The 15,981-nt window shown below is 32.5% G+C and overlaps 1 non-coding gene across 1 annotated transcript in view; it reads left to right on the top strand.

Annotated features, from left to right (window-relative positions):
* LOC106678570 (uncharacterized) overlaps window positions 1–6,697 on the top strand; it is a 294,508-nt gene extending 287,811 nt beyond the window's left edge. Inside the window, exon 4 of the transcript XR_010845013.1 lies at window positions 6,608–6,697. This is a non-coding gene — a transcript (uncharacterized protein). The remainder of the gene's footprint in view (window positions 1–6,607) is intronic.
* Window positions 6,698–15,981: the final 9,284 nt, after the last annotated feature.

Raw genomic sequence — 15,981 nt, 5'->3', positions numbered from 1 at the left:
TAATTAAATGAAATAAAGAGTGTTTGTATTTAACTGGTGTAAAGATCTCATTTTTGTGGGTAAGAAAAGTTTTAAAACCGAAACAATTAGGGGTAATTATCTACTAGTATATTAAATACAATAAAAATACTAATAAAATTTTGTTCTTTCTTTATGCGTAGCTATCTATTGATAATTTATGTTAATTTCCTTAATTAACCGGATAGCAGTGCGGATTACTAAAGAGGAGAGGTATTAAGAAGTGAAACAAGCAGAACTATGTATTGGATGATTGGTAAATTATTTTGCTTTGGGCGAAAAGGAGGAAAACAAATGTATTTGATTATTTCATTGAAGACAATGAGCACAATCTGCCACAAATTAATGTCATTAAGTATTATTGTTTAAATTCTAATTCATACAATACATACAGAAGTAGAAGAAAAAAAATTTAAATAATAACAATACTACTAAATTTAAAGAAAAAAATGCATTTAAAGTAATAACAATAAACTTATATAAAAATAAAAGAAAATATTATCATGAATGTTTTTAATAAAAATATAAATCCATATAAAGTATAACAAAATAAAAATGATCAAATAAAACATAAATAATTTACGAACAAGACTGAGAAAATTAAATTTAAGTAAAATATTAAATAAATAAACATTCAGACCTTGTTCCTTACGGAAATCTTGTTTAGTTTTCGTTTGATTATTTTGAGTTTTTTTGATGGAATATATAATAAAAATATTAAACCATTGAAGGATTGATATTTTTTTCACGAACTGACCATTAAGGACAATTCGAATATCATTTTCGATTCATTCTCACACCTTCCGCCTTCCTACTCCATTACCCTTTCATTCTCTTGGACTGTTCCTCCCACTCTTCCTCAGTCTTCCTGAGATTCTTCAGTTTCTTCCTGGTCTCTCCTTCTTTCCCACAACCTCTTTTAGTTTATTCCCATAATGCTCTCTTTCTGAGCAGTCTTCATCTGTTATTTTTAGTCTACCCAGTTCCTCTTTCACTTGTTTTACATATTCCCCTATATTAGATTTTTTTTTTATTATTCATTTATTTAAATTTAAAAGTATATTTAAAAACTATACGATTAGTAAATGTAATGTGAGTTGAATTACAATATTATAATATAGTAATAGTATGGTTATCCCTGTTTTAATCGTTTAGCTTAAATATATTTTTAGCACTATCAAGACATAAGAGAAAATTATTATTTTTATTTTTTCTTACTCCTTCATATGGTCATATCTGACATAAAAGGGAAGAGGAAGGTTATCTTGTTTATAACTAACGTATTCTAACCAGAGTGGAAGGGCCGGCATTTTCATTCCGTAGAACTACAACCAAACCAAATTCAATCCACCCAGACCAGAATCGAACCGCGCCAATGCAGACATGAAGTTACTATGGTGACCGTTAAAATCCCAGTACAAACATCAACAACATTCCAGCGGAGCACCTGCTGCTGACTCCACCTTCCATGTACTCCTCAAAGTCTCCCCTCAAAGTATTCCCGAGGACATTCCTCTCCTGTTATTAATATAAAAATGTTCCTGCCTCCCCCCCCCCATAGGTAGTAGCGGCAGTTGATTTAATTACGGCTGTTGCTATCAGAGGCAGAGATCTGATCGGCAGCTGCCGCTTCCTGCTTAACGCTTCGCTTGCTCGCTCGCTTTCCATATAGGCCGTCGAAATAGCTCCCTGCTTATTATTACCCCGCCACATGTCAGCGGTGCATTATCTACATTTTTTTCTTTTTTGTCCCAATTCTTCGTGGGAAACCTGCGTCCTGTCACCAACAGGCGTGTTTTTCCACCAAAAAAAAAAGTCTTGCAACCACACACTGTGTATCCTATGAACGCAGTCGGGATTTTTACTTCTGTACCGGTATTACGTTTCAATTAAAACGGGTTTTCTTCAACTTATATCATGAACATATTCATATATTAAACACATTCATGCAGACGACGTTTTTTAAGATAAATGATTATTAAATAATTTCCTTAATCATGATTGAATAAATAATTTGTATGCTATTTTTTACTTCCGCTTACGTATATATAAATTACATAGTAAGGGAGATTATTGCTATCGGGAGAATTTCTAATTCCAGTTTTCAAATGAAATACATGCTTTGAGGTCCCCCTGAATCCAAAAACCTTACAAAATGGTCTATGTGTGTGAAAACCTAGCTCAAAATCGAAAATTCCTACGAAACTGAAATCAAATATTTAAGGCGAGTGATGCCACTTTATAGAATCGATTTTTCGTATTACTTCGATTTTCTTCCAAATGACCAACGATTTTCATTAATCTCAGTGCATCATTGAGCAATTAAATGCCCTTTAATATCAAATAGGTTTTATCCTCATCAAAATAGACTGACAGAGCTTAAATACCGAATTTTCAAAATATTTTCCGATATTTATCTTATCTTTTCATGTATAAAAGGTAATAATTGAGCACCATTCAATAGCTTAAAATATCCGAGACTGAATAACAATAATTCAGTCATTGCCTCAAACCGCCATTATTGACGATGAGACACTGAAGATAATGTCCTCGAGCAATTAGCCCATACAATATTCACAAAATGAATCCATAATACAACGTGTAATTCCTTCTTCGGCACTTAACTTCCGAATACGAGACCTTACAAACTTCTTCTTGGTTTAAATAATATAATTCAACGCAACCACCCACAAACTCCATTTATATTTAATGGGACCGGTTAAGTCACAAAAAATAATTGCTCTCTTCAAGTTCTTCGGAGATTGCAGATTCGACTTTCAAAAGAAGTTAGGTTACTGTGCAATTCATACTTAACCTTATATGCAAGAATATAAAAAAGTTTTAGACATGAAGTTCGCAAATCGTCGACTAGTTTACATTAATTTTTAAATTGTCCATAATTAACTAAATAAAACCCTAAACATAAATCTAACTTTTATATTTAAAATAAAATCTGTACCACTACAACCCAGGGGTACTAAGTAAAAGGGCAGTACTTAGTAAGGAAGTATTGTTACTAGACCAACGGGTGTGCAAGGAGGTGATTTGGTCAGAATTAGGCTCGACCATATCATACTATACCATATATATTTAACAGTAATCTATTCTATATATAGATACTATAGTAGAACTGTTAAAAAAAAAAATCTAAATTATAATATATTTTTATTTTAAACAATTTGGTGCTATGGATTTTTTCTCAATTATTATGATTGGGCGCCAGATTTATACCTGATTAAGGGTACCCACTTAATAAGGCTGAGTGGTCACCATAGGGTTCCCTAACCCACAGGATATATATCCGCTAAGCCTGGATTACACGGTCTTCGTATTTCTTTATCTGGCTTTTATTTATGTACAATTTTTTTTTTCCAACTAAAATGACATGAAATCATACTGCATCGTGTAATTTTACATATATTATATAATAGTTATAAATTTTAATTTACTGAAAATAAATTAATGATCAACTTCGATTTTTAGTCTATCACTTTTTGACATCAAATCTAACAAGATTGTACATTTTATTTATATAGTTTCTGCCAAACAAGGATTATCCGGAAAATTAAATTATACTACATAACGTAATTAGATAATTTAAGTTTCAATCGAAAACAAAGTATTTTTCTTATTTCAAATACATTTGTGTCGTCATCGGGCCTTGTCTTACAACCGATTTAATTATACAAGAAACATATAGACGAATCGTATTAAAAGTATGTGAAATGATTAAAAATGACCGTCCTGTTAGACTGTCACGCGGAAGTATGGCCGCCGGTGACCTGTGATTTGTCAGGGACGAGGGGAGAAAAAATGAGGGGTTGTTAAGGGGTGAATTCACCCCCAAGATGGCTTCTGCTATTAGGCGTGATGGAGGCCCCATCTTCCACCCTCCTTGGGTTGGAACAATTAATACAATATTGACTGGGAGCTGAGCGCATGCTCCTCAGCCCCAGGGGGGTCACGATATCTCGATATCCATTATCTTCGATAAAGATATCGCCTATAGCTTCCTCCTTACTCACCTATAACACACCTCTCCAACGAGATATTAATTTTTGCTTTCCTAGCCGCTAATTTTTAGATTAATGGGGTTCCGTGTCTCGAAAGCCAACCAGCCACGCTTGACCGTCACGATAGGCGATGTGTATACTGCCTCTTCCTAAACTAAAGCTAATATTAGTTTTTGAAACAATCATGGTTAAAAATGTTTGAATTTGGAGTAGAACAAAGTTAATTTAACAATAAAAAAATTAATTTATATACACTAAATATACACGTTACCGCTCCAGAAGAATAATGACGTAACTGAATATTTTTGTAAAAACTGACTATATTGTCTTGGGGGGCTCAAAAATGCATTGATTGTACAACGATGTAATTGTATTTACAAAATTCGCCATGGGAAGGAAGATCCACCAGAGGTGGAGTAATGACACATTTCGTCGGTTTGGAAGAAGATTGTCACAAGTCAAAATAATTCATTTATATGTTTTTACAATGACTGCAATTTACCTATATTTTTATGTGGAAGAGAGTTACAAGTTATTCTAGAAGTTATTCTTTCACCTGCTCAACATAAAAATGCATTATTTTGAGTTGTGACAGTCTTCTTCCAAACCGACGATATGTCAATTTTTTTTTTTAAAAAGGAAAGTTTGCATTACTTTCTCTGGAACGACATCGAATCAAAAGATGTTTATGACTAGATGGGAACTTGTTTTCAGCGCTACAATGGCTTAAGTGTTCTATGTATAATTTTACGTCGATAAATATTAATTCAATTTTACATAACTACTTTTCCCAGTTAAATAGATGTTATTTTATCAACATTTTCAACAAAAACATAACCTAACTTTTTCAGATACTCGCATGTTTTTTTTTAATGATAACCTTCCAAAAGTGGATAGATGGACTTCAGATAAAACAAAAAAAAAACAGGTATATGCAATTAAGACTCCAACATCTAATTTTTAATTTAACAATTAACAGTAATTTATTTAAAATAATGACTTTAAAAAAATATATATTTTTGTATATTTTTTTTAATATGCATTAGAATTCTCACCTCGTAAAAAAAACATTGTTAATGATATATTTTGATGGATTATCATTGACTGAATGTTAAAATGTGAATCTATTAAACAGCTGGTATTAATAATTTTCTGCTTGGTTGTTTTTACCGAATATTTTTGGGTTTCAACTAAAAAATGCCAAATTTCTTACATTCTATACTAAGGAAGTAAAAAATAATGATAATAAAATTCACGATTTTTTTTTATAAAAATAATATTTTTTTTGTATAACATTTTTTTTTAATAATCACCATGTAATGTTTTATGTTTACATGAGATCACTATATAATATTTTATTTTACATATAAGGTGAAATAATAATAGAAATGAAAAAAATAAAGTAGAAAAAATAATACAATCTGAACTACAGAATACATGTAAATTACAGTTATACAATTTGAGCTAAACTATTAGTATAATTAAATGAACAGTGCTATAATTTGTAAAATTGGGGTTCGAAGGCTGTTAGGAAGACATGGGGTACCCCCTTAATAAAAATAAAGTATTAAACTTTTGTATAGTAATATGAAAAACTCCAGACGTAGTATTTTATATGATTAGAAAAAAAATTTCAACTATGAATAATAGAGTTTTACACCAATCCAAAAGTTCTATTTTTTGTTTATTTTTTTAAATAAAACCAAAATATTATTATATACGTTCCGTTTTTCACATCTTCGAAAATCTTCAATCTTAGTCTGAAAATAGTTCGGTTATTTGGCAGAAAGAGCAATACTAAATAAAAGTTTTGTATATTATTTAATAATAAATCACCGTTTGCTTATAAACCGTGAAAAGTATAGACAGAAAGTTTTAGGTCTTGGGGGAAGGAGAATAATGGTGGAGAAGAGGGTAAACTACGAGGAAAAGTGAAGCCAAAAAGGCTGAACGTATGATGAACACCAGGGGCGTGGCAGAAGAATGGAGCCAATCACTAACTACCTTCTATTTCAGTTTAGATTAAAATAGTGAACATTCTTAGTTATCTTTAGCGAAAGCCTGAGCTGAAGTGGTTTGGACAAGCCCCAACCCAGTAGCTTGACTTTAGTAGGGTATACCACCTATCCTCCAATCTTTATACCTTATATTTTATGTTATATTTATATTTGTTTAACTGTAATTTGTAATCTATAAATGTCTTTGGGATATAGTCCATCTTTCACGTCGTTTTCCAATTTTAGGCGCATTTTAAATATAACTCAATTTAACTATTCTAAATCATCTCTCCCCGTTTTAAGCAAATATTTCAAAAGTGATATGGGAACGTCGCTTCCTGGGGGTTTTAGTGGGCGGACAGGCGGATGAGGTGGTTTCATGCTGTTTTCCAATTTTAGGTGATTTTTAAAATTAGAATGGCAGTTCATTACGTAAAATTTCACAGTACACCATAAGAAATCAATTATTCCTCTTATATTCATCATATCTAAATTTATGGAACATTATATTGGTAATATAATATAACATCAATTTTAAAAATTATATGTATAATGTAATATATAATATTTTTTCAACAGGCCCTGAACGGATTTCTCCTCATCCTTACCTGTGAGGGTGAGGTTTTCTTCGCAACCCATACCATCGAAAACTACCTAGGGTTCCACCAGGTAAGAATATCACTATTTTATTTTATGTATTACATAATGTTACTATAATTCTATAATAAATACCTACATCATAAACTTGAGGAATTGTATTGCAAAAAAAGTCAAGTCTATTTTAAAACTTCAACTTTTTTAGTTACTAAGTATCTATTACTAGCAATTAATTAACATTTTGTGAATTTATTTTATCATAAAAACTACAAATCCTACAAAAATAAACATTAAAAACTACTTTATAGTAAATTTAACTATGTTTACTTTAAGTGCTGGCAGACATCCGTACATCTGAAATGAAGTTTTTGATAAATCCAACTTATATTCCGACTAACTATAAATCAATTTATTTTAGCAAATATCATGAAAAACAATTGCTCATATGAAGATAAACTTCATAAACTACTTTATATTCCATTAAACTAGCTTTGATTTGAGTGTTAATAAACATCAGTACATCGAATGGGTTTTGAGATATGGATTTCTTAAAATAAATTTTTATGAAATGTTACTTTTTAAAAAGCTATATCTCCAGAACTATTGAACGTAAATAGTTCTATTAGGATTCATATTTTAGCAAATTTACTCTACTTTAAATGATGTTCTCTTAGGTTTTCTAATGTTGTTGGCAGTTTTAAAGATATAGAGCTCCGAATGAAAAATTAAATCTTTTAAACATTTTCAAACAGCTATCATTTTTTATTCCACTTACCTATACTTGGCAGACTCAATTTTGACTAGTAATTATACATAGTTTTCATTAAATTGGGGTGAAAAACTGCCTTTTTTCTCCTCTTGGGCTGTGGTACTACCTAGGTGTACACATGTCTCCACTGGCATATGCTTGCGGTACCCAGGCGCTATCCAAACAAAAGCACTTCGAGAAGTTACAATTGAGGAAATAGCATCGGTAATGAGATATCAAGCTGCTGACAGAGAATGCTTCGTAATAAATCCAATGTAAGAGGATGACACCCCGACACCTGTACCTGAGCTAAGCGGCCAGGCGTCGCGATATCGGGCACGAGAGCAGATCTCAGGCGACTTGACGTGACTAGCTGGCGTGTAACTTGTTGCAGTTTCGTGACAGCGGCAAGTTGTTGCATCCCTCCTCCTCACATCCTCAAGGTCTTCCCTCTTCTCGACCCACTGCCCAAACCTCCGGGTCACACAAGTCACCGAGTGCGATTGGGGTTCGCTCGTGTTCGGTAGCGAGAACGTCGACTTCTCTCTTGATCGACAAGCTTCATAATATCATTGTAAGTTGTTGAGGTAACCAGTCTTGAAAATAATTGTTTATTTTTTAGGCTTCCAGAAAAAAACTAAAGATTATCAAGTAAACCTTCTTGTGATTTTGTATTAGAGGTCTGTGAGCTGGAACTGCAAATTTATAATGCATTATATTCAGGGATAGAGTAAGTAGTAAACAAACTGAGATGACACGAATAGCACAGAGGTTTTATAAATCTGGACCCGAGGGCAAAGTACAAATCTATACTTTGCCAATTCGAAAGTTAAGGCAATGACGACCCATAAGTGGTTTATGCCTTTAAATAATTAAATTTTAATGAGGTGTAGATAGTTTACCGTAGATTAATGATTGGAGAAGTTTGTCGGGGGGTGCGGTCAGCAAAGAACAACATAAATAAACAAAATCAATAAAATAAATAAATATGGTTTTGTTTATTTATGTTGTTCTTTGCTGACAGCACCCCCCGACAAACTTCTCCATTAATTAAATTTTAAAAAATTTAAGTTTAAACAAATATGTTTTTAAAAAATTTAAGAACTAATAATTATTCTTTTTTATAAAAGGAACAGATATTTTTAACTCGTAAGGCAAAAATTTTCAACCAACCTAGTTTTCCCCTGACATAAACAACTCTTTAGTTCACAAACTTAGCAAAAATAGTCATCATGCCCACCTCCTCTCATAAACCTCACAAGAATAAATAATAAATGCTCATGAAATAATTGTTAATAAAAACTTTTTAGGAGAGGGTTGATTTTTATATTCAGGATACATAAATTTCGGGTCATGAAAGGAAATAACATTAATAGTAATAGTAAAAAAATACTTCCCGAAAAACACTTTTTTTTTTTTTTGTTAGCAAACAAAAGGATACCAGTAATCGATATCCTCTCACCACCTTTTATAAATCAAAATTTCCCATAAAGTAATATATCTTAAGGGATTAATTGAATACGGTCCAATAGCAGCGAGGATCCCTTCATGATATACTCAATGGAGAAAAAACGAAATGAATTGAGGGACTGAAAGGAAAATAAAAAGTGAGGAGAAGAAATAATAAAAGAGGTGGAAGAACGGAATCTCCTGACGGGTGCACAAGACAAATAGAGGGAGCTTCTAATGGGGATATAATTTAGTGCGCCGTGGCCATGTGAATGTGTATATTTGTTTGTTCACGGTTCTCCTACCGCCATAAATCTGCTACAATCAGAGCGGGGACCGCCAAAACTTCCCGCCTCACCGCTGCCTCCTATATCTCAGATTTTTTATAATATTTATTTCAGAGGCATCCTTAGACGGGTCAACGGACGAGGTATCGACTCCTACCTGGCGCCTTGGCCGACTAATCGATTATACCCCGACCTTGTGCCTCCTAGATATCCCTTATCTCGAGGGTTGGCTGTCCGAGGAAGGTGGAATAAAGTATGTGCGATAAATATTTTTCTACTGCAAGCAAACAGCTTTAATCTACGGATAAAGTCGTTAAGAATCATAGGATTAAATAGTGCCAAGGTAAAAAAATGCCTTGAGGTGTCAGACGTTGCACAGTAAGCTGTCTATAGAATATAGCACAGTAATTCAATGTATAACCTATATCAATAAATCAATATATAAAACAATATCCAACCACCACATTAATTTAAATTTAGAATTTGCAAAAAAATATGTATGCATATTTAAATACAAATTATCCCCTAGAAATTTTTTTTAAAACATTTATTTATTGATATTTACAACTGTACATAAATACATCAAGTAAATTTAGAGAAACTACCCAATGATAGCACTCTAAAAACATTTTTACAATATAAGGTTTTGAGGCCATCTTATTTTCAGACGCCTCGGAGGGTTGTCCGGAATAAAAGAGGAAGCAATATTAGAAGCTAATGGGTTTGAGTGGTTAGGGAGTTTGTAATGGAAGGATTGATATCTGGTTCGGGCTAGATCGGTTACAAATGGAACATTAAGGTCTTTGTGGATGATTTTATTTGTGACAAAGTAGGGAGCATTTAGGATTTTACTAAGGATTTTGGATAGTAAGGATTGGATATGAGAGGAATTCGAAGGTTTAGTGGAGCCCCAAAGCTCAACGCCCAGATTGGCCTTATAATTGTCATGTAAATCAGTCTTTTGTAATGAATTGGAAGTTTGGACCGTTTGTCTAGTAAGTGCTGTAATAAATATCCCCTAGAAATAAATTGATATTCTATAAAAGCAGTACTAAGAACAACCCTATCATTGCCTTTTCCATATGGAACTTTACTAATGCAACCAACTTTTAAAAAAACTATCCATCAGGAGTCAATATAAATGAATTAAATTATTTTTGTTATTTAAAGAATACTTTAATTTAGTTAGAAATATTTTGTATTTAAGAATTGTTTTTCTGAGGTCGAATTTAATTTCAGATTTTTCAGAGAATTTTTTATGAAACGTTGCTTTTTAAAGAGCTATATCTTAGGAACTATTGCACTTAAATAGCTCTATTAGGGCTCATATTTTAGCAAATTTACTCATACTTTAAATATTGCCCTATCAGGTTTTCTAGTGTTGGTAGTTTTAAAGATATAGAGCTCCGAATGAAAAATTAATCTTTTTAACGTTTTGAAACAGTCGCCATTTCTTATCCCTTCTACCTTATACTTGGCAGACTCTTCGATTTTGACTAGTAATCATACATAGTTTTCATTAAAGTAAACAAAAATTGGGGTGAAATAACTCTCTTATTTCTCCTCTTGGGCTGTTTTACTAAATTGCCTTGGTGTAATATACAACCTCTATTCGGTCAGTCTTTTTTTCTTACTCATGATATGAGCTGTACTATCTCTGATCTGATGTGATCTTATCTTTCCGTGTTCCTGATGATTTTGAAACTTTGACTGCTTCCTCCTATAGTTGTATTTGGTAGCTATTGGGTTGTTTTAAAAATTGAAAATACAAATATACTACGCTATAAAACCTATTTTAACATAATAAGGACTATAAAAAAAGAAAATAAAAAAACCATGTCAGAAAATATAGGACAAGAGTTCCCTAAGAAGGCTTAAAAGATGCTAGAACTCCAGTCCAATGCTAGAGAAGTGGTCCTTTCGCCACTAAGAATCAAGAGCTCCGAATGAAAAATTAATTTTTTTAACGTTTGGAAACAGTCGCCATTGCTTATCCCTTATACCTATACTTGGCAGACTCATCAATTTTGACTAGTAATTATACATAGTTTTCATTAAAGTAAACCAAAATTAGGGTGAGATAACTGCCTTTTTTTATCCTCTTGGGCTCTTGTACTAAAAAATTTTATTATTTTTTTTTAAATTTGAGTTTTTTTTCGAAAAAAGTAATTTTTTTTTACGCCAGTTCGGATCAGTGATGTGTTCGGAGTACTAATGTTCGGGTTAGCGAGATTACAATGTATATTTTGAACAATCGGGATCGTAATACAGATACTCAAAAGACACAGAGCCAACGGCGATTCCCAAAGAACACCGTAGCAGCGTGACGTGGCAGGCTGTGAATGGAGAAGACGGTGACACGCCAGGTGACGTGCCGGGAGTGAATGAACAGCGCACGCAGACCCCGATAGCGCCACACACGCACGCCGCGTTCATCAATGGGTTCGTCTTCCGCGAATTTCCACGATACTTGGTCGAGGGGGGGGGGGGTTGTAGTGAGTGCTGACCCTCTGCTCTCTCCTCATAAGCTGATAAATAATTTAACAGTCTTGACTGAGTGTGTGACACCTGCTTCAGCTGAGAGGATTAACTCAAACAATTTATATTTTTTTTATTTTTCATTAATTTCCATCCTATTTTAAATTTATAGGAAAGTATATGCTTTTCATCGTACGCGTATAATTATTGGAAAATTATTTCCAACAACATTATGAAACAAAACAATTATTGCCTGATAAACTGTATCAAAAACGTGGAAAAGGGTCCCAACAAAACAGCACTAGTGCAGCATGCAACCAAAAACCAGCATACATTCGATTTTGAAAATAATATGATTTTACATAAAGAAAATAATACATTCAAAAGAAAAATACTCTTGCCAATTTACCTGTCAGAAAAAAATAATTAAACAGTAAATTTTAAAACAAAAAAAGCTGAACCAACACTATGCAGGGATTTTAAGTAAAATTAATTTATGAAAATTATGGGATAATGTTGATAATTATAATTAACCATGATATGACTTGTAATAAATAAAAGAAACAGGAAATTTAACCCAAATATAGTTGAAATAAATAAATTAAATGCCAGACCTGAGTGTGGGGAAGGTTACAAATATTGTGGTAAATTATAATAGTGAAAATCAACTGTAATTAAAAGTTTTAATTTTTAATTTAATATGAAGAATTGACAAAATAGATAATTACACATAATCCAAGGATTGGTTATTAATAAAATTATATGATTCCCTAATGTTTTAATATAACATAGGGTAACTGTGGACTGAAATAAATGACCTGGGCAAAATAGCCTATATAAAGTTTTTAAAAATTTAAGTGCTTCTAAAATCGTATTTAAGGAAGGATAACTTATTAATAATATTAATATTTCTTTAAAATTGTTAAAAAGGTATAATAAAAGCTGTTTGTGATAGATTGTCCTTGAGGATGGCCGAATTGGCCGAAACGTCGGAATTATAAAAAAATATTAATTGGTTTGAGACTAAAATTGGATAACATTGCTGACAACACAACACTCACCAACAGAAAACTAAAAACTGTTTACAATGTTTTCAGCTATTGTAAATCAAACGGTCTTCATTCACTATAAAATAATAGTTTATTTTAAAAAGTATCTGAAATCTGAATAATACAATGCGATTTTCATAAGGCAGTATTTTTGTAGGCCTACAAAGGTCATAATCGATATATCATTCGATATTAGGCAGTTCTATTAAAATATGGCGCCCTGTTATTTGGCCAACATTGGCAACTATCTAGGCTACTTATCTGTGTAAATTCGCCCTTGGAAGGGTCGATGGGCTTATCTTCTTCCATAATAGCCCTTGCGAAACCCCAGTAATTTAGTTTTATATTTCAATTTCGGCTTATCTAGAAATATACTTGTAATATTATTCAAATGATAAGCCACTCACCTCGCTAATTTAAAATATTAAAACACATGGAAACAGGAAATTCAACACAACAATAATTTTCTTATGATTATCTTTAACGATTTTTTTTGACCAAATTTGTCCAAAACATTTTAGATTGAATATTAAATGTCAATTTTGATAAACTTATAGACCTTCTTAATAAAACGCAAATGTAGAGAACGTATAGTAAACTAGGACATTCTAACGAATCGTTAAAGTTCAAATATTGAAATTTTTCTATACACTATATAAATCGTAGACAATTTCTGATAATACCTAGCATTTCAACGCGTTAATAAGCTCATGTTAGATCATTAAAATATGTAAGTAAATATCAGAAATTTTGGGTCTTATTTATTAATTCATTCAATAGTTTTTTATATTGATTTATTTATTATTTGGTTACAATATAGCTGTCACGAAAATATTTAAATCCAATTTTATTTGGAGTTCTCCACTCAAGTTGAGTGTTTGCGGCTTTAACGCACTTGCTCAGCCTCCACTGGCTCATTACTATTGATGCGGCGAGAGGGATGCGCTGGGATCTTTTGAGTTCTGCTCTACCCCCTCAAGCGTGGGAGATAGAGTAGGCTCAGGGATCCTCAGGTCGATTGTGTAAATATTGTATATAAGAGTGTAAATGTAACTAGAGATTATATTATTTTTATTTTTATGTACTTTTTTTTTTATTTCTTTCATTTATTTACTTATTTTCATACTTATTTTATTTTATTTTAGTATGAATGTGATCATTCATCAAAATTAGCGATTGCCCACAATAGAGTGGCAGATTGTAATATCTATCAATTAAATAAAGTTTTAAAAAAAAATAAAAAATATTATTGACTGAACCAGAAGTTAAAATATATATATATATATTTATAAAATTTATATCCTTATTGACTGCCTAAGGATATCGGTAATCGGTATTTTGTTTTGTTTTTCCGATAATGCCGTTTTCTAATTAATGGTCTGTCACTAAAATAAAAATTATTCTTTATTGAATCGGTGACAGGAAAATTCACGACTGGGCTATATCGAAGAGCAGAGCTCCGAGGAAAGAGACCAACACTAACAAGATAAGCTAGATCTAATTTACAAGTCGGTTAGGGGATGTTGGAACTTTACGAGCACCTTCGGCCGATGTAAGAATTAATTTTTAAAACTGCGGGGCGCCCCCTTTATTTTAATGTTATAACCTCGCTCCGTTGTTTAGCCTTGTTTTTTGTTTGCTCCGATGTTTTATAATGGTCCTCTTAGCCAGCTCCTGTAACCAGCGGACCTGGCTCTCACATAATATCCATCTCCTGCTCGTATAAAATCCCCAATGCAGCCATGTATATTCCTTCAGATTTATTTATTGCTGACGCTATATTTTCTCACATTTGCATTGCTGAATTATTGCTGATGCGCTGATGAAGTATGTGGAACATAATACCCAGGAGCTGAGGACTAAAAGCAACATTTTCATTCGACATATTTGCATAGATATAACTCTGTAAAATTTAAATAGTCCATAGTTCGGCTTCTGCTGTTTAAGTATAATATATTATACGCTTGAATTTAAAGTACTAAAAAAAAAATTAAAGAAAATATTACGGAAATAACCCCATCTTACACATTCTTTCTTAGAGACTGGAGTATTATTGCAAATCTCCTTTAACATATTAAGGTGGATCCACATGTTGGCCGCTCGCCACGAATCGGAGTCTTGTACAAATGCTCAGTAAACGAAGAGCAGACCATCCACATGTCAGTGTTATTCAGAGAGGCATACATGGCGGACGTACTAGTGGTTTCAGCCATTGCACTGGGATTGTATTATTTTTATTACAAAAAAAGAAAAAGAAATATAAATAAATAAGATTAAATATAAAACTTATTATAAAAAGTCCCAACAAACACCTTTAACCTCCTAACAGTTGCAACTAGACAAAGAACAGTGGTGGAGATGCTACACGAGCGCTCTCACGAACCCCTTTGATCTGTGTCCAAAAAACCGACTCTCGACGGATCGGCAACGAGCCTAGGCCAACCAAGCCAAGCCACCCATCCACATGCTCGCGTATGTCTGAGTTCGCCATGGCTTGGCCAACATGTAGAGGCCCCTTAAGTGTGCCATTACTGAATTTGTCATCTATAAATAATGAAACGACTTCTTCCATTGTACGCTACGTAGTGGCGTTCCGTTAAAGGCTCATTTATAGGTTAAGTTAAATTTAAAACTAACAATATTATCGCCGAGGTGATATATATGAAAATATTAAACAGACTGGCGACTCCACTGACTCACTACCAGTGATGCGGCGAGAGGGATGCGTTGGGATCTTTTGAGCACTGCTCTACCCCTCATACGTGGGAGATAGAGTGGGCTCAGGGATCCTCAGGTCAATTGTGTAAATATTGTATATTAGACTATAAATGTGACTAGAGACTATATTATTTTATTTATTTATTTATTCATACAGATAGTTTGATTATGTTCAGTTTGTTTGTATATATTTTAAGAGAGTTTTTTTTTATATATTTTATTTATTTATTTTTTTTATTCATTTATTTATTTTATTTTATTTTAGTATGTATGAGATCATTCATCACTATTACCTATTGCCCACAACTGTGTGGCAGATTGTAATATCTATCAACAAATAAAAAGTATAATTAAAAAAAAAACACTGGCGAAACGGAACAGTCTCATGCGCTTGCACCCGCCAGTTTGAAGTCAAACTCGTTTTTTACTTATGAGTTTTCTCGTCATTCTTGGATATATATTTTGCATTTTATTTTTTCTAAAAGGCTTTCAACAGCACATAAGTCTATATTGCAATTCTTATTTCCAGAAATGTTTTGTCAACTAGATAAAATATTTGTCCTCTTATATTCCTACCTTAATAATCAAATCCAGTCATAGTCTAGATTAGGGGTGTCCAACTTTTCT

This window comes from Halyomorpha halys, unplaced genomic scaffold, assembly GCF_000696795.3.
Source record: "Halyomorpha halys isolate HHAL.00 unplaced genomic scaffold, Hhal_1.1 Scaffold147.1, whole genome shotgun sequence".
NCBI classification, from domain to species: Eukaryota; Metazoa; Arthropoda; class Insecta; order Hemiptera; family Pentatomidae; genus Halyomorpha; species Halyomorpha halys.
This window is presented reverse-complemented; position numbering and strand designations above follow the sequence as displayed.